The sequence below is a fragment of the Trachypithecus francoisi genome, unplaced genomic scaffold (genome assembly GCF_009764315.1).
Source record: "Trachypithecus francoisi isolate TF-2019V2 unplaced genomic scaffold, Tfra_2.0 Lachesis_group6, whole genome shotgun sequence".
Lineage (NCBI taxonomy): Eukaryota > Metazoa > Chordata > Mammalia > Primates > Cercopithecidae > Trachypithecus > Trachypithecus francoisi.
The window spans coordinates 80,506,249-80,525,639 of record NW_022681471.1 but is presented as its reverse complement, the minus strand read 5'-3'; the positions used below and the strand labels follow the sequence as shown (position 1 = coordinate 80,525,639).

General features: G+C 39.7%; 1 long non-coding RNA gene and 3 pseudogenes across 1 annotated transcript; 1 reads left to right on the top strand and 3 right to left on the bottom strand.

Moving 5' to 3' along the window:
- Positions 1-1,349: 1,349 nt before the first annotated feature.
- On the top strand, positions 1,350-13,128 carry LOC117077559. Its single transcript, XR_004434801.1, has 3 exons — positions 1,350-1,558; positions 4,364-4,366; positions 13,115-13,128. It is a non-coding gene; the product is annotated as an uncharacterized LOC117077559 (long non-coding RNA).
- LOC117077557 lies at positions 1,510-3,469 on the bottom strand (annotated as a pseudogene).
- A 66-nt stretch (positions 13,129-13,194) lies between the features above and the next one.
- On the bottom strand, positions 13,195-13,877 carry LOC117077759 (annotated as a pseudogene).
- Positions 13,878-14,181: 304 nt separating this feature from the next.
- LOC117077558 lies at positions 14,182-14,864 on the bottom strand (annotated as a pseudogene).
- Positions 14,865-19,391: the final 4,527 nt, after the last annotated feature.

Below are 19,391 nucleotides of genomic sequence, written 5' to 3'. Positions count from 1 at the left end.
AAGGACGCAAACTCATCCTTTTTGAGGCTGCATAGTATTCCATGGTGTATATGTGCCACATTTTCTAATCCAGTGTGTCACAGATGGACATTTGGGTTGATTCCAAGTCTTTGCTATTGTGAATAGTGCCGCAATAAACATACATGTGCATGTGTCTTTATAGCAGCATGATTTATGATCCTTTGGGTATATACCAGTAATGGGATGGCTGGGTCATATGGTACATCTAGCTCTAGATCCTTGAGGAATCGCCATACTGTTTTCCATAATGGTTGATCTAGTTTACAATCCCACCAACAGTGTAAAAGTGTTCCTATTTCTCCACATCCTCTCCAGGACCTATTGTTTCCTGACTGTTGAATGATTGCCATTCTACCTGGTGTGAGATGGTATCTCATTGTGGTTTTGATTTGCATTTCTCTGATGGCAAGTGATGATGAGCATTTTTTCCTGTGTCTGTTGGCTGTATGAATATCTTCTTCTGAGAAATGTCTGTTCATATCCTTTCCCCACTTTTTGATGGGGTTGTTTGTTTTTTTTTTGTAAATTTGTTTGAGTTCTTTGTAGGTTCTGGATATAGCCCTTTGTCAGATGAGTAGATTGCAAAAATTTTCTCCCATTCTGTAGGTTCCCTGTTCACTCTGATGGTAGTTTCTTTTGCTGTGCAAAAGCTCTTTAGTTTAATTAGATCCCATTTGTCAATTTTGGCTTTTGCTGCCGTGGTTTTGGTGTTTTAGACATGAAGTCCTTGCCCATGCCTATGTCCTGAATGGTACTACCTAGGCTTTCTTCTAGGGTTTTTTTGGTATTAGGTCTAACATTTAAGTCTCTAATCTATCTTGAATTAATTTTCGTATAAGGAGTGAGGAAAGGATCCAGTTTCAGTTTCTACTTATGGCTAGCCAATTTACCCAGCACCATTTATTAAATAGGCATGAGCAGGTTAGATTTGCGTGTTGGGGTCATGATGTTTTTGTAGTGAAATACAACGATGGTTTTTCATATCATTAGTCATGGTTAGAGTCCATGTGGAAGCAATGACATATATTTTATTTTTATTAGTTTATTATTGGTTATGGGGTTTGTGGGATTTTCTTCAAGCCTTCCCCTATTTATGGGGGTTTAGCATTGATTGTTAGTGGTGTGGTTGGTTATGTAATTATTTTAAATTATGGGGGAGCTTATATGGGTTTAATAATATTTTTAATTTATTTGGCTGGTATAATGGTTGTTTTTGGTTATACCACGGCAATGGCTATTGAAGAGTATCCTGAGGTATGGGGTTCAGGGTTTGAGGTTCTGGGGAGTCTTCTAGTAGGATTAGTGATAGAGGTGGGGTTGGTTTATGAGTTTTAGATTTTGATGGATTAGTGGTGGTGGTTAATTTTAACAATATAGGGAGTTGAGTGATTTTTGAGGGAGAGGGGCCGGGGTTAATTCGAGGGGATTCTATTGGTGCGGGTGCTTTGTATGACTATGGGCGTTGGTTGGTGGTAGTTACTGGTTGAACGTTGTTTGCTGGTGTGTCTATTGTGATTGAGATTACTCGAAGTAATAGGTTACATTATTAGAAATAAGGTTAGGGTGAGAGGAATAAGGAAAGAGAGAACTAAAATTTGATTATACTCATTTGAGTAGTTGTGATGATGGAGGTAATAACGTGGGTGTGTGCGATTGTTTTAGGTATAGGTTTTTCTAGTCAGATTGAGTCTAGTAAAAGGGAAGCTAGGTTTTGGCTTATGAGCAGGTTTTGGTAGGGGGCTATGTGATGAATTGTAGTGAGAAAATATCCTAGTATATTAGAGAATTTAAATATGTATGATGGAGTGTGTATTTTAAACTTATTGGTTATAAGAGTAAGATCCAAGGCTACTAAAAAGCCTAGGGCGGTTACGTATAGGGTCGAGAGTTTTAGGTGGTATGGTATTGTTAGTTGGGGGGGTGAGGTGGGAGAGATGCTATTGGTGATGAGAAGTCCTGCGAGTAGGCTGCCAATTGTGAGGCGTTTGATTGGGTTTAATAGGATGGGGATATTTTCATTAATGTTGATTGAGGTTGGGAAGCGAGGTTGTCCTGCTAGGGTGAGGAGAATAGTTCGAGTACTGTAGGTGCTTGTTAGGGAAGTGGCAATGAGAGTGATAGACAGGGCTCAGGCGTTGGTATACGACGTGTTTGTGGATTCCATGATGAGGTCTTTGGAGTAGAAGCCTGTGAGAAAGGGCATGCCTGTGAGTGCTAGGTTACAGATGGTTAGGGAAGTTGACGTAAGAGGTATTGTTTTAAATAATCCTCCTATTTTTTGAATGTCTTGTTCATTGTTTAGGTTGTGGATGATAGACCCAGAGGAAATAAATAGTATGGCTTTGAAGAAGGCATGAGTGCAGATGTGTAGGAATGCTAAGTATGGTTGGTTGACGCCGATAGTGACTATTAGGCCTAGTTGACTTGAGATAAAGAAGGCTACGATTTTTTTTGACATCGTTTTGTGTTAGGGCACAGATTGCTGTGAACAGGGTGGTAATGGTTCCTAGGCATAGTGTAAAGCTTTGAATTAATGTGTTGTTTTCCATTAGAGGGTGGAAACGGATGAGTAGGAACACTCCAGCAACGACTATGATGCTGGAATGTAGTGAAACTGAAACTGGGGTTGGGCCTTCCATGGCGGAGGGTAGTCAAGGGTGGAGACCAAGTTGAGCTGATTTTCCTGTTGCTGCTACGAGAAGGCCTATCCGTGGGAGAAGATTTGAGTTGGAGTCTAGGATATATATTTGTTGAAAGTCCCATGAGTTATAATGCAGGAGAAATCATGTTAGGGTTAGGATAAAGCCAATGTCGCCAATGCAGTTGTATAGGATTGTTTGGATGGCTGCTGTGTTGGCGTCTGTTCGAGCATGTCAACTAATTAGTAAAAAGGATATAATTCCCATGCCTTCCCATCCGATAAAATGTTGGAAGAGGTTGTTGGCAGTGACTAGAATTAATACAGTGGTAAGAAAGATAAGTAGATACTTACAAAATTGGTTAATATTTGGGTCTGAGCTTATATACCATAATGAGAACTCTATAATAGATCAAGTAATGAATAGCGCAATTGGAATAAATATTGTGGAAAAATAGTCTAGTTTGAAGCTTAGTGTTAGTTCTAATATTAGGATTGTTGTTCAATGTCAGTTTGAAATAATTGTTTCTTGGTCTAGGAAAATATATAGGGTTGTGGGAAGGAGGCTGGTAGTGAAAGCATATATAATGATTGTTTTTACATAGTTTGGGTACAAGTGTTTTTTGTCAGGGTTGATAAAGGTAATAGTGATTGGGAGGATTAGAGAGGTTAGGGTTATTATGGTAATGGAAGTGTGCATGGTCATTACTTTTATTTGGAGTTGCACCAATGTTTTTGGTTCCTAAGACCAATGGATAACTGTTATCCTTTAAAAGTTGAGAAAGCCGTTTTGTTATATACGGAAGCATGGATTAGCAGTCCTTGCTAGCTTTCTCAGTAAATAAGAAGTAGTAGGCTTCTATGGTTAGACTCACAATCTAATGTTTTAGTTAAACTATATTTACAAGAGGTGAAACCTAGAATAATATTAGGGTTAAGGGATAGAAGGAGAATAGGAGAGAGGTGTATAAATATTAATGTGTTTTCTCGTGTAAAGGACGGTTTCATGTTAATAATATGGTGTGTGAGCATTCCTCGTTGTGTTGTAGTAAATATGTGGAGTGAGTAAAGGGCTGTAATCAGTATATTGAGTCCTGTAAGTACAATGGTAATATATGATCAAGAAAATGAAGTTATTATTACAAGGAGCTCTCCTACCAGGTTGATAGTAGGGGGTAAGGCAAGATTGGTAAGATTTGCTGTAAACCATCAGAAGGCTATTAATGGAAGTAGGGCTTGGAGTCCTCAGGAGAGTATTATGATGCGGCTACGAGTTCGTTCATAGTTTGAGTTTGCTGGGCAAAATAGTATGGATGAAGTGAGTCCATGGGCGATTATAAGGATAATTGCGCCAGTGAAGCTTCAGGGGGTTTCAATGAGGGAGGCTATAATTACCAGAGCTATGTGGCTTACGGAGGAGTATGCAATGAGTGATTTTAGGTCTGTTTGTCGTAGGCAGGTTGAGCTTGTTATAATTATGCCTCATAAGGATAACACGAGGAATGGATAGGCTATATATTCTGTTAAAGCGTTAAGAATAGAGGTCAGTCGTATTATGCCATAGCCACCTAGTTTTAGGAGTACTGCAACAAGAGCTATTGATCCAGCAATGGGGACTTCAACATGGGCTTTAGGAAGTCATAAGTGTAGGCCATACAGGGGTATTTTCACTATAAAGGCCACTATGCATCCTAGTCAAGTAAGATTGTGGGATCAGGTAGTCGCTAGTTTTTTAGCCATAAGTGTTACTAACATTGTGTTTAGTGAGCCTAGGTTATTGTAGGTATAGATTAGTATAATAAGCAGGGGGAGAGAGCCGGCTAGTGTGTAGAATAGAAAGTATGTGCTTGCATTGAGGCGTTCTGCCTGGCTGCCTCGTCGGGTGATGATAATTAGGGTAGGGATGAGGGTGGTTTCAAATAAAATATAGAATATAATTAGTTCTGTAGCTACAAATGTTAGAATTAGAGAGATTTGTAGGGAGACAATTGTAGAGAGAGAGAGTTTTTTTTATGAGGGGGTTCATTGTGTAAATGGTACTGACTTGCTCTAATTATGAGAGGTAAAAGTCAGGCTGTTAGTGTTAAGAGGGGCATTGTTAGTGGGTCGGAAGACAAGTAGGTTGAATGGTTGAGGAGGTTATTATTGGTTTGGTTGAAGAATAGTAGGGGAATAAGGCTAATAATTAGACTATGTATGGTCAGATTAACTCAGATTATACTGTTTTTGGAAAATCATGTTGTTGGATGTTTTGGAAAATCATGTTCTAGTAGTATAATTGTAGGAATAACTATTTTTAACATTGGAGTAAGTTTAGGTTGTGGATGTAATCTAGGCCATATGTGTTAGAGATTGAGATTAGTAAGGCAAGGCCTACTGCTGCTTCGCAAGCAGCAAATGCTAATAGGGTGATTGGTATGATATTAGCTAGGGAGGAGCGCATATTTGAAGCTGTAAGAGTACTTATAATAAACAGTGATAGTATTATTCCTTCTAGGCAGAGTAAGGAGGATATTAGGTGTGAGGGTAGGTAAGTATGCCTAGGAGTGAAATTATAAATGCTAAAGCAATGTTTATGTAGATGGAGGGCATTTGGTGAGTATGATTATAATAATATAATCTGTCAAAATCATTTGTTTTGTTTAAACTACTTACCAATTCAGTTCAGTCTAGTCCTTTTTGAGTTCATTCATGGGCTAGACTAAGAATTAGAATAATAATTAATATGATGGATGATTTAGTTATTATGGGAGGTTGGTTGTTTGGAGAGCTCATGGTAGGGGCAGTAGTAGGGCAATTTCTAAGTCAAATAATAGAAAGGTGACGACAACTAGGAAAAATTTTATGGAGAAAGGAATACAAGCACGGTTAGTGGGTCAAAACCGCATTCGTAAGGACTAGCTTTTTCTATATAAGAATTGAGTTGAGGGGGGCGGAGCAAGATGGCCGAATAGGAACAGCTCCAGTCTCCAACTCCCAGCGCGAGCGACACAGAAGACCGGTGATTTCTGCATTTTCAACTGAGGTACTGGGGTCATCTCTCTAGGGAGTGTCGGACAATCGGTGCTGGTCAGCTGCTGCAGCCTGACCAGCGTCAGCTGAAACAGGGCGAGGCATCAACTCACCTGGAAGCACAAGGGGGAAGGAAATCGGTTCCTAGCCAGGGGAACTGAGACACACAACACCTGGAAAATCGGGTAACTCCCACCCCAATACTGTGCTTTAAGGAAACAGGCACACCAGGAGAATATATCCCACACCTGGCCGGGAGGGTCCCACGCCCACGGAGCCTCCCTCACTGCTAACACAGCAGTCTGCGGCGATCGATCCGGAAGGCAACAGCGAGGCTGGGGGAGGGGCGCCCACCATTGCTGAGGCTTAAGTAGGTAAACAAAGCCGCTGGGAAGCTCGAACTGGGTGGAGCTCACAGCAGCTCAAGGAAGCCTGCCTGTCTCTGTAGACTCCACCTCTGCGGACAGCGCAGAGCTGAGGTCCAATAGGGGAAGCAGCGGGGGCGGTGCAGACGCGAACGACTCTGTCTGACAGCTTTGGGGAGAGCCCTGGATCTCCCAACGTGGAGGTTGATATCTGAGAATGGACAGACTGCCTGCTCAGGTGGGTCCCTGACCCCTGAGTAGCCTAGCTGGGAGACATCCCCCACTAGGGGCAGTCTGACACCCCACACCTCACAGGGTGGAGTCACCCCTGAGAGGAAACTTCCAAAGGAAGAATCAGACAGGTACACTCGCTGTTCAGCAATATTCTATATTCGGCAACCTCTGCTGCTGATACCCAAGCAAACAGGGTCTGGAGTGGACCTCAAGCAATCTCCAACAGACCAACAGACAGTCCTTCTGACTGTCAGACGGAAAACTATCAAACAGGAAGGACACCTACACCCAAACCCCATCAGTACGTCACCGTCATCAAAGACAAGAGACAGATAAAACCACAAAGATGGGGAAGAAGCAGGGCAGAAAAGCTGGAAATTCAAAAAATAAGAGCGCATCTCCCCCTGCAAAGGCAGCCCATCGCCAGCAACGGATCAAAGCTGGTCAGAGAATGACTTTGACGAGATGAGAGAAGAAGGCTTCAGCCCATCAAACTTGTCAGAGCTGAAGGAGGAATTACGTACCCAGCGCAAGAAACGAAAATCTTGAAAAAAGAGTGGAATAATTGACAGCTAGACTAATTAATGCAGAGAAGATCATAAACGAAATGACAGAGATGAAAACCATGACACGAGAAATACGTGACAAATGTACAATCTTCAGTAACTGACTCGATCAACTGGAAGAAAGAGTATCAGCGATTGAGGATCAAATGAATGAAATGAAGCGAAAGAGAAACCAAAAGAAAAAAGAAGAAAAAGAAATGAACAAAGCCTGCAAGAAATATGGTATTATGTAAAAAGACCAAATCTACGTCTGATTGGGGTGCCTGAAAGTGAGGGGGAAAATGGAACCAAGTTGGAAAACACTCTTCAGGATATCATCCAGGAGAACTTCCCCAACCTAGTAGGGCAGGCCAACATTCAAATTCAGGAAATACAGAGAACGCCACAAAGATACTCCTCCAGAAGAGCAACTCGAAGACACATATTGCCAGATTCACCAAAGTTGAAATGAAGGAAAAAATCTTAAGGGCAGCCAGAGAGAGGTCGGGTTACCCACAAAGGGAAGCCCATCAGACTAACAGCAGATCTCTCGGCAGAAACTCTACAAGCCGAGAGAGTGGGGGCCAATATTCAACGTTCTTAAAGAAAAGAATTTTCAACCCAGAATTCATATCCAGCCAAACTAAGTTTCATAAGTGAAGGAGAATAAAATCCTTTACACATAAGCAAATGCTTAGAGATTTTGTCACCACCAGGCCTGCCTTACAAGAGACCCTGAAGGAAGCCCTAAACATGGAAAGGGACAACCGGTACCAGCCATTGCAAAAACATGCCAAAATGTAAAGACCATCGAGGCTAGGAAGAAACTGCATCAAATAACGAGCAAAATAACCAGTTAATATCATAAGACAGGATCAAGTTCACACATAACAATATTAACCTTAAATGTCAATGGACTAAATGCTCCAATTAAAAGACACAGACTGGCAAACTGGATAAAGAGTCAAGACCCATCAGTCTGCTGTATTCAGGAGACCCATCTCACATGCAGAGACATACATAGGCTCAAAATAAAGGGATGGAGGAAGATCTACCAAGCAAATGGAGAACAAAAAAAAGCAGGGGTTGCAATCCTAGTCTCTGATAAACAAGACTTTAAACCATCAAAGATCAAAAGAGACAAAGAAGGCCATTACATAATGGTAAAGGGATCAATTCAACAGGAAGAGCTAACTCTCCTAAATATATATGCACCCAACAGGAGCACCCAGATTCATAAGCAAGTCCTTAGAGACCTACAAAGAGACTTAGACTCCCATACAATAATAATGGGAGACTTCAACACTCCACTGTCAACATTAGACAGATCAACGAGACAGAAAGTTAACAAGGATATCCAGGAATTGAACTCATCTCTGCATCAAGTGGACCTAATAGACATCTATAGAACTCTCCACCCCAAATCAACAGAATATACATTCTTCTCAGCACCACATCGCACTTATTCCAAAATTGACCACATAATTGGAAGTAAAGCACTCCTCAGCAAATGTACAAGAACAGAAATTATAACAAACTGTCTCTCAGACCACAGTGCAATCAAACTAGAACTCAGGACTAAGAACTCAATCCAAACCGCTCAACTACATGGAAACTGAACAACCTGCTCCTGAATGACTACTGGGTACATAACGAAATGAAAGCAGAATAAAGATGTTCTTTGAAACCAATGAGAACAAAGATACAACATACCAGAATCTCTGGACACATTTAAAGCAGTGTGTAGAGGGAAATTTATATCACTAAATGCCCACAAGAGAAAGCAGGAAAGATCTAAAATTGACACTTTAACATCACAATTAAAAGAACTAGAGAGGCAAGAGCAAACCATTCAAAAGCTAGCAGAAGGCAAGAAATAACTAAGATCAGAGCAGAACTGAAGAGATAGATTCACAAAAACCCTCCAAAAATCAATGAATCCAGGAGTTGGTTTTTTGAAAAGATCAACAAATTGACAGACCACTAGCAAGACTAATAAAGAAGAAAAGAGAGAGGAATGAAAAAGATGCAATAAAAAATGATAACGGGGATATCACCACTGACCCCACAGAAATACAACAACCATCAGAGAATACTATAAATGCCTCTACGCAAATCAACTAGAAAATCTAGAAGAAATGGATAATTCCTGGACACTTACACTCTCTCAAGACTGACCAGGAAGAAGTTGAATCCCTGATAGACCAATAGCAGGCTCTGAATTGAGGCAACAATTAATAGCCTACCCCCGAAAAAAAGTCCAGGACCAGATGGATTCACAGCTGAATTCTACCAGAGGTACAAGGAGGAGCTGGTACCATTCCTTCTGAACTATTCCATCAATAGAAAAAGAGGGAATCCTCCCTAACTCATTTTATGAGGCCAACATCATCCTGATACCAAAGCCTGGCAGAGGCACAACAAAAAAAGAGAATTTTACACCCATATCCCTGATGAACATCGATGCAAAAATTCTCAATAAAATACTGGCAAACCGGATTCAGCAGCACATCAAAAGCTTATCCACCATGATCAAGTGGGCTTCATCCCTGGGATGCAAGGCTGGTTCAACATTCGCAAATCAATAAACGTAATCCAGCATATAAACAGAACCAAAGACAAGAACCACATGATTATCTCAATAGATGCAGAAAGGCTTTTGACGAAATTCAACAGCCCTTCATGCTAAAAACGCTCAATAAATTCGGTATTGATGGAACGTACCTCAAAATAATAAGAGCTATTTACGACAAACCCACAGCTAATATCATACTGAATGGGCAAAAACTGGAAAAATTCCCTTTGAAAACTGGCACAAGACAGGGATGCCCTCTCTCACCACTCCTATTCAACATAGTGTTGGAAGTTCTGGCTAGGGCAATCAGGCAAGAGAAAGAAATCAAGGGTATCCAGTTAGGAAAAGAGAAGTCAATTGTCCCTGTTTGCAGATGACATGATTGTATATTTAGAAAACCCCATCGTCTCAGCCCAAAATCTCCTTAAGCTGATAAGCAACTTCAGCAAAGTCTCAGGACACAAAATGAATGTGCAAAAATCCCAAGCATTCTTATACACCAGTAACAGACAAACAGAGAGCCAAATCAGGAACAACTTCCATTCACAATTGCTTCAAAGAGAAAAATACCTAGGAATCCAGCTTACAAGGGATGTAAAGGACCTCTTCAAGGAGAACTACAAACCACTGCTCAGTGAAATCAAAGAGGACACAAACAAATGGAAGAACATACCATGCTCATGGATAGGAAGAATCAATATCGTGAAATGGCCATACTGCCTAAGGTGATTTATAGATTCAATGCCATCCCCATCAAGCTACCAATGACTTTCTTCACAGAATTGGAAAAAACTGCTTTAAAGTTCATATGGAACCAAAAAAGAGCCCATTGCCAAGACAATCCTAGGTCAAAAGGACAAAGCTGGAGGGTGTCACGCTACCTGACTTCAACTATACTACAAGGCTACAGTAACCAAAACAGCATGGTACTGGTACCACAACAGAGAAATAGACCAATGGAACAGAACAGAGTCCTCAGAAATAATATCACACATCTACAGCCATCTGATCTTTGACAAACCTGAGAGAAACAAGAAATGGGGAAAGGATTCCCTATTTAATAAATGGTGCTGGGAAAATTGGCTAGCCGTAAGTAGAAAGCTGAAACTGATCCTTTCCTTACCCCTTATACGAAAATTAATTCAAGATGGATTAGAGACTTAAATGTTAGACCTAATACCATAAAAACCCTAGAAGAAAATCTAGGTAGTACCATTCAGGACATAGGCATGGGCAAGGACTTCATGTCTAAAACACCAAAAGCAATGGCAGCAAAAGCAAAATTTGACACATGGGATCTAATTAAACTAAGAGCTTTTGCACAGCAAAAGAAACTACCATCAGAGTGAACAAGCAACCTACAGAATGGGAGAAAATTTTTGCAACCTACTCATCTGACAAAGGGCTAATATCCAGAATCTACAAAGAACTCAAACAAATATATAAGAAAAAAACAAACAACCCCATCGAAAAGTGGGGAAAGGATATGAACAGACATTTCTCAAAAGAAGACATCCATACAGCCAACAGACACATGAAAAAATGCTCATCATCACTCGCCATCAGAGAAATGCAAATCAAAACCACAATGAGATACCATCTCACACCAGTTAGAATGGCAATCATTAAAAAGTCAGGAAACAACAGATGTTGGAGAGGATGTGGAGAAATAGGAACACTTTTACACTGTTGGTTTGATTGTAAACTAGTTCAACCATTATGGAAAACAGTATGGCGATTCCTCAAGGATCTAGAACTAGATGTACCATATGACCCAGCCATCCCACTACTGGGTATATACCCAAAGGATTATAAATTACTCTACTACAAAGACACATGCACACGTATGTTTATTGCGGCACTATTCACAATAGCAAAGACCTGGAATCAACCCAAATGTCCATCTGTGACAGACTGGATTAAGAAAATGTGGCACATATACACCATGGAATACTATGCAGCCATAAAAAGGATGAGTTTGCGTCCTTTGTAGGGACATGGATGCAGCTGGAAACCATCATTCTTAGCAAACTATCACAAGAAGAGAAAACCAAACACCGCATGTTCTCACTTATAGGTGGGAACCGAACAATGAGATCACTTGGACTCGGGAAGGGGAACATCACACACTGGGGCCTATCAGGGGAGCGGGGAGGAGGGAGGATTGCATTGGGGAGTTATACATGATATAAACGTATGCACATGTACCCTAGAACTTAAAGTATAATAAAAATAAAAATAAAAATAAAAAAAAGAGAAGTCAGAAACAACAGTGTTGGAGAGGATGTGGAGAAATAGGAACACTTTAACACTGTTTGTGGGATTGTAACTAGTTTAACAACCATTATGGAAATCAGTATGGCAATTCCTCAAGGATCTAGAACTAGATATACCATATGACCCCAGCATCCCACTACTACTGGTATATACCCAAAGGATTATAATTACTCTACTACAAAGACACTGCACCGTATGTTTATTGCGGCACTATTCACAATAGCAAAGACTTGGAATCACCCAAATGTCCATCTTTACAGACTGGATTAAGAAAATGTGGCACATATACACCATGGAATACTATGCAGCCATCAAAAAGGGTGAGTTTGCGTCCTTGTAGGGACATGGATGCAGCTGGAAACCATCATTCTCAGCAAACTATCACAAGAAGAGAAAACCAAACACCGCATGTTCTCACTCATAGTGGGAACTGAACAATAGATCACTTGGACTCGGGAAGGGGAACATCACACACTGGGGCCTATGATGGGGAGGGGGGAGGAGGGAGGGATTGCATTGGGGAGTTATACATGATATAAACGTCATGCACATGTACCCTAGAACTTAAAGTATAATAAATAATAAATAAATAAATAAAAGAATTGAGTTGAGGTAGTCAGAATGTGATAATTGTTAGTAGTAAGGTTAGAAAAGGATTGATTGTTAAGACTAATACTAGGTTAATTATTCTCTTTCGAATGCTATTGAAGCTAGTTGATTGGAAGTCAACTGTGCTGATTATACTAAAAGAATAGGATCCTCACCAGTAGATAAAAATATAGATGAACAGTCAGATGACATCTACAAGGTGTCAGTATCAAGGAGCGGCTTCAAAGCCAAAATGGTGATTCGATGTAAAATGACATAATAGTCGGCGAATAAGACAGATAATAAGGAATGTAGATCCAATGATGGTGTGAAGTCCGTGGAAGCCTGTAGCAACAAAGAATGTTGAGTCATAGACAGCATCAGAAACAGTAAAGGGTGTCTCGAAGTACTCTGAGGTTTGTAGGAGGGTGAAGTAAATGCCTAGTAGGATTATTATGAGTAGAGCTTCAATTGTTTGTTTTCGATTACTTTCTACTAGGCTATGGTGGGCTCAGGTGATTGTGACTCCTGATGTGAGTAATACAGAGGTATTTAAAAGAGGTACTTCTAGAGGATTTAGGGGAGTAATGCCTATTGGTGGTCAGTGTCCCCCTAGTTGTGGGGTAGGGGCAAGGCTGGAGTGGTAGAATGCTCAGAAGAATCCAGTGAGGAAGAAAACTTCTGAAATGATAAATAGCACTATTCCATAACGAAGGCTTTTTTGGACAGATGTTGTATGATGACCTTGATAGGTACTTTCTTGGACAATATCACATCATCATTGGTATAAGGTCAGTATGTTGGTTAGTAGGCCTAGTATTAATAGGGTAGTGGAATAAAAGTGAAATGATTAAGCCAGATGTTATTAGGAGGGCTAGAGAGCTCCTGTTAGTGGTCAGGGGCTGGGTTTAACTATGTGGTAAGCATGAGATTGGTGGATCATTGAGTATTGTCATGTAGATAAGGCTGACTAAGAGTGTGAAAACATAGGCTTGAATCAGAGCGTCTGCGATTTTGAGGATAGTTAGTAGTACTAGGAGTACGAAGATTATTAAGGTGACAGGGAAGCTAATGGTTGATAATGCTAGTATGGCACTTCCGATTAGGTGCATGAGTAGATGGCCTTCTGTGATGTTAGCGGTTAAACGTACAGCTAACGCTACTGGTTGAATAAACAAGCTAATGGTTTCGATGATTAGTAGTATGGGGATAAGAGGTGTGGGTGTGACTTGTGGCAGAAAGTGAGCTAAAGAGCTATTAGTTTTAAAGCGAAGTCCTATAATTACTGCACCTGCTCATAGGGGGATTGCTATGGCTAGATTTATGGATAGTCGGGTGGTAGGCGTAAATGAGTGAGGTAGAAGTCCGAGAAGGTTGGTTATAGTAATAAAGGTAATTAGGGATATTAGAATGAGGGATCAGGTTTGTCCTTTGATGTTGTAAATTGTTATTATTTGTTTTAGGACAAGTTGAATTAGGTTTTGTTGAATAGTAATTAATCGATTGTTAATAAGCTGATTAAAGGTTGGAAATAGTAATGCAGAAAATAGAATTACGGGTACTGCAGCAGGCAAGTTTAGGATTGTTGGGGCTGTGAATGAGGTAAATAGATTTTCGTTCATTTTAATTGTCAGGGGTTATTGTGGTTTTGTGTATTAGAGGTTTTTTTGAGGGAGATAGGCAGTAATTTTTGTTTAATAGTTTTAACTGTATGACAAGGTATAGTGTGAGGAGCATGGTCATGACGATGGTGGATCATGTGGATGTATTTAGTTGGCACATTTCACTGTAGAGAGGATTGCTTCTCTCAGTCTTTAACTTAAAAGGTTAATGCTGGGGCAGCTATACAGTGGGTCTGTAAGGATATTTTGTAAAGATTCATGGGATAGGGGGTGTGTTAGAAATGTAAGGTGGGAGGAGGTGTGTCTATAGGGTAAATACTGGTCCTATTTCAAAAATTTTTAGTGGGATTAGTTCTACGACGATGGGTATAAAGCTGTGGTTGGCGCCGCAAATTTCTGAACATTGTCCGTAGTAGACGCCTGGTCGTATATTGGTGAATGTAGTTTGGTTTAAGCGTCCGGGGACTGCATCTGTTTTTAGGCCTAGTGTGGGAACAGTTCATGAGTGCAAGATGTCCTGGGATGTAATTATTATACCGACAGGGACGTCAATTGGAAGAATTACTCAATTGTCAACTTCGAGAAGTTGAAGGTCTCCTGGATTTAAGAATAATGGTGGAAGTATGTAAGAGTTAAAGATCAATCCCCCATAATCTGTGTATTCGTAGGTTCAATATCATTGGTGTCCAATTGATTTAATAGTAAAAGAAGGGTTGTTGATTTTGTCTGTTAGGTATAGGATGCACAGAGATGGCGGGTGATTAAGACTAAAATGATAGCGGGTAAGATGGTTCAAATGGTTTCTATTTCTTGGGCATATGTAATATTGGTATTGGTTAGTTTTGTCGTGAGTGTTAGGGAGAGTACATATAAGACTAGAAAGCTGATCAAGGATATAATTATAAGAGCATGATCATGAAAAGTGATTAGTTCCTCTATAATAGGGGATGCGGCATCTTGTAGACCTAGTTGAATTGGGTGAGCCATATAAGATATATAGGGTTATATATATATATATATATATATATATATATATGATTTAACTTTGACAAAGTTATGAAATAATTTTTCTAATATCTTATTGAAAAAGTTGTACGGGTTATAGGGTTGGGTTGAAACCAGCTTTAGGAGGTTCGATTCCTTCCTTTTTCATCTAGGCTTAATATAGGTTGGTTCTTCAAACGTGTGGTAGGGCAGAGGGCAGCCATACAACAACTCTAGGTTAATAGTAGGCTCTTCGATTAGTAAAACTTTACGTTTTGAGGCAAAAGCTTCTCAGATTATATAAATTATTAATATTAATGCTACTAGGGAAATGAAGGAGCCTATGAGTGATAGACTATTTCATGTGGTGTAGGCATCAGGGTAGTCAGAATAGCGTCAGGCTATTCCGGACAAGCCGAGAAAGTGTTGTGGAAAGAAGGTTAAATTTATGCCTACAAATATAATGGCGAAATGGATTTTGGCATAGGCTTGGTCTAGTGTATAGCCTGAAAATAAGGGAAATCAATGAATAAAACCCCCTATGATAGCGAATACAGTTCCTATTGATAGGACATAGTGAAAGTGGGCTACAACATAGTATGTGTCATGTAATACAATATCTAATGATGAGTTTGCCAATACAATACTGGTTAGGCCTCCCACGGTGAGAGAAAATTAAAGCCTAAGGCTCAAAGTATTGCAGGGGATCACTTGATGTTGCTTCTGTGAAGTGTGGCAAGTCAGCTAAAGACCTTAACACTGTAGGATAATTATAATTATAATTATAATGGCAATAATTATAGTGGCAGAAGTGAAGTAGGCTCGTGTATCTATGTCTATACCCACTGTAAATATGTGATGAGCTCATACAATAAAGCCCAAGAACCCAATTGATATTACAGTTCAAACTATACCCATGTATCCAAATGGTTCTTTTTTTCCGAAATAATATGTTAAAATATGAGAGATTATTCTAAACCCAGGTAGAATGGGGATATAAACTTCGGGGTGACCAAAAAATCAGAGTAGGTGTTGATATAAGATGGGATCCCCTCCTTCGACTGGATCAAAGAAAGTGTATTGAGGTTATGGTCTGTTAGTAGTATGGTGATGCCGGCAGCTAAGACTAGTAGAGAGAGGAGTAGTAGGACTGCTGTGATTAGGACTGATCAAATAAACAGGGGGGTTTGATATTGAGATATGGTAGGAGGTTCATGTTGATAATAGTGGTGATGAAATTGATAGCCCCTAAAATAGAGGAAATACCTGCTAGATGAAGTGAGAAGATAGTTAGATCTACAGAGGCCCCCGGGTGGGAGAAATTTCCTGCTAAGGGGGGATAAACTGTTCAGCTGCTGGCACTGATAAGGGAACTAGCACAGGGGGTTGTGCCTGGAGACATACCCATGGCTGCACAGATAGGAGAACCTCCAGCCCATTCAGACAAAAACTCGCACAAACCTCTGGCTCACACATATAAGAGAACAAGGCCCAACATAGAAATGCCTTTGTCCTTTGTATAATCAATGGTCTCCAAGGAAAAAGTTTCTTCTCCTTTGGTGGGCATGCACATGGAGTGCTTCGGTGGGTTCAAGTGGGCACTTTTGTTTCCTTTTTGGACTGTGATCCCAGCCTCTATGAATTATCACTTCAGTCCCTGATTGGTCCCAGGCCAAACTTTCACTTCAGCTCCAGATAGGTCCCAGGCCAAGCTGAGTACCCCTATGAATCATCAACTCCTGATTGGTCCCGGGTTAAGGTCCTGGGCCAAGCTGAATCATGCTTTCTCCAAGACAGCCCACAGACTAAGTACATTCTTTCCCCTTTCCAGTCCATAAAATCCCCAGACCCCAGCCTCATAGTGGGCAACCCATTTGGACTGCCCTCTCGGCTGCAGAGATCTTTCTTCTTTCACTTATTAAACTTTCATTCCAACCTCACCCTTGTGTCCCTACTTCTTAGTCACCTTGGACGTGAGACAAAGAACTCCAGGTCGTATCTCAGACAATGAAGAGACTGTTACATCTTGGTTAATTGAAGAGACTACAACACTAGTTTATGAGTACATAGTTGTTCACAGTAGCCTTTGAGGATCTTTTGTATTTCTGTGGTATCATTTGTAATGTCTCCTTTTTTTATTTCTGATTTGGTTTATGTGGATCTTCTCTTTCGGTTCGTCTACCTAGTGGTTGGCACATTTGGTTTATCTTTTGAAGATTCGGCTTTTCATTTTATTAAACTTTTGCATTGTTTTCTGATCTCTATTTCATTCAGTTGTGCTTTGATCTTTGTTATTTCTTTTCCTCTGTTAACTATGATTTGGGTTTGTTCTTGTTTTGTTTTAGTTGCTTGATTTATAATGCTATGCTTATTTGTGATCTTTCTACCTTTCTATTTTTTTTTTAAATAAATTCAGGGGATCATGTGCAGATTTGCTACCTGGGTATATTGTATGATACTGAGATTTGGGTTTTTCTTGCTCCCGTCACTCAAATAGTGACCATAATACCCACTAGGTAGTTTTTAAACCCTTGCTCACTTCTCTTCTTTCCCCCATTTGGAGTCCCCAGTGTCTGTTGTTCCCATCTTTATGCCCATGTGTACGCAATGTTTACATGCTCCTTATAAGTGGGAATATGTGGTATTTGTTTTTTTGTTTCTGCATTAAGTCACTTAGGATAATGGCCTCCAGCTGCAGGCATGTTGCTGCAAAGAACATGATTTTATTTTTTCAATGGCTGTATAGTATTCCACAGTGTGTATACACCACCTTTTCTTTATCCAGTCTACCATTGATGAACACATAAGTTGATTTTATGTCTTCGCTATGTCAACACTATATGAGTAGTATGGCAATAAACATATGAGTGCATGTGTCTTTTTGGCAGAATGATTTATTTTCCTTTGAGTATAAATGCTGTAGTGGGATTCCTGGGTTGAAGGGTTGTTCCACTTTTAGCCCTTGGAGAAATATGAAAACTGCTTTCCACAGTGACTGAACTAATTCAAATTCTCACCATACTGTATGAGCATTTCCTTTTCTTCATAGATTCACCAACATCTGTTATTTTTTCACTTTTCAGTAATAGCCATTTTCACTGGTTGAAAAGATGTCTCAATATGGTTCTGATTTTCATTTATCTGATAATTAGTGATGTTGAGCCTTTCTCCATGTCCGTTGACTGATTTTATGTCTTTTTTGAGAAGTGTCTGCTCATGTCCGCTGCCCACATTTTATGAGATCATTTGTTATTTTCTTACTGATTTGTTTAATTTCCTTATAGATTCTAGATATTAGTCCTTTCTGGGATCCATAGTCTTTTAATATTTTCTTGTATTCTGCAGCTTATTTTTAAAAATCTAGTGATACTTTGTTTTGTTCTGAATATGCTCTTTAGTTTAATTAGGTCCAAATTTTCAATTTTGCTTTCGTTACCTTGGCTTTTTAGAACATAATCATAATCCTTGGCCTAGACCACTGCCCAGAGCACTCTTTCCTAGTTTTATATTTTATACTTATAGTTTGATATCTTACATTTAGGCCGTTAATCCCTCTTGAGTTAATTTCTGCATATGGTGAGAGGTGGGCATCTGCTTTCTTTCTTCTGCATATGGTTAGCCAGTTTTTCCAGCAACATTCATGGAATAGTGTGTCTTTTCTCCATTGTTAATTTTTTTTTTACTTTTTCAGAGATCAGTTGGTTGTACCTTTGCAGCTTCATTTTTGGGTTCTCTATTCTGTTCCATTTGTGTATGTGTCTGTTTTTGTACCGGTGTCATGCTACTTTGATTACTGTAGCCTTGTAGTACGGTGTGAAGTTGGGCGGTGTGATGCCTCTGGCTTTGTTTTGTTTTGTTTTGTTGCATAGCCTCACCTTACATAATTATGCTCATTGTTTATTCTATACAAATTTTAGAATAGTTCTTCTCTAATTCTGTAAAAACTGACCTTGGTAACTTGATAATAATAGCATCGACTCTGTAGATTGCATTGAGCAAAATGGACATTTTAGTAATATTGCTTCTTCCGATCCGTGTGCATTTCAGGTTTTTCCATTTGCTTGTCCTGTCTCTGGTTTCTTTCAACAGTGTTTTCTTAGTTCTCCTTGTAGAGATTTTTCACCTCCTTGGTTAGATGTATTCCTAGGTATTTTATTTTTTTTCTGACTAATGCAAATGGTATGTTGTGTCTCCATTTTCATTTATTTCAAATAATTTTTAGATTTTTGTTTACTTTCCTTATTTACACCAAAGTCTTTCAGAAGCAAGTTGTTTAGTTTCTAAGTATTTGCATGGTTTTGATTTCCTCTTGGATTGATTTCTATTTTTATTTCACTGTGGTTAAATAAGATGCTTGGTATGATTTCAATTTTTCTCGATTCACTGAGACTTGTCTTCCGGCCGAGCATGTGGTAAAGGCATGAGTACCTTTCTTGTGTAGATGAGAAAAATGTGTATTCTATTATTGTTGAGTGGAGTATTCTATAGAGGTTTTAGATCTAATTGGTCAAATGTCAAATTTAAGTTTAG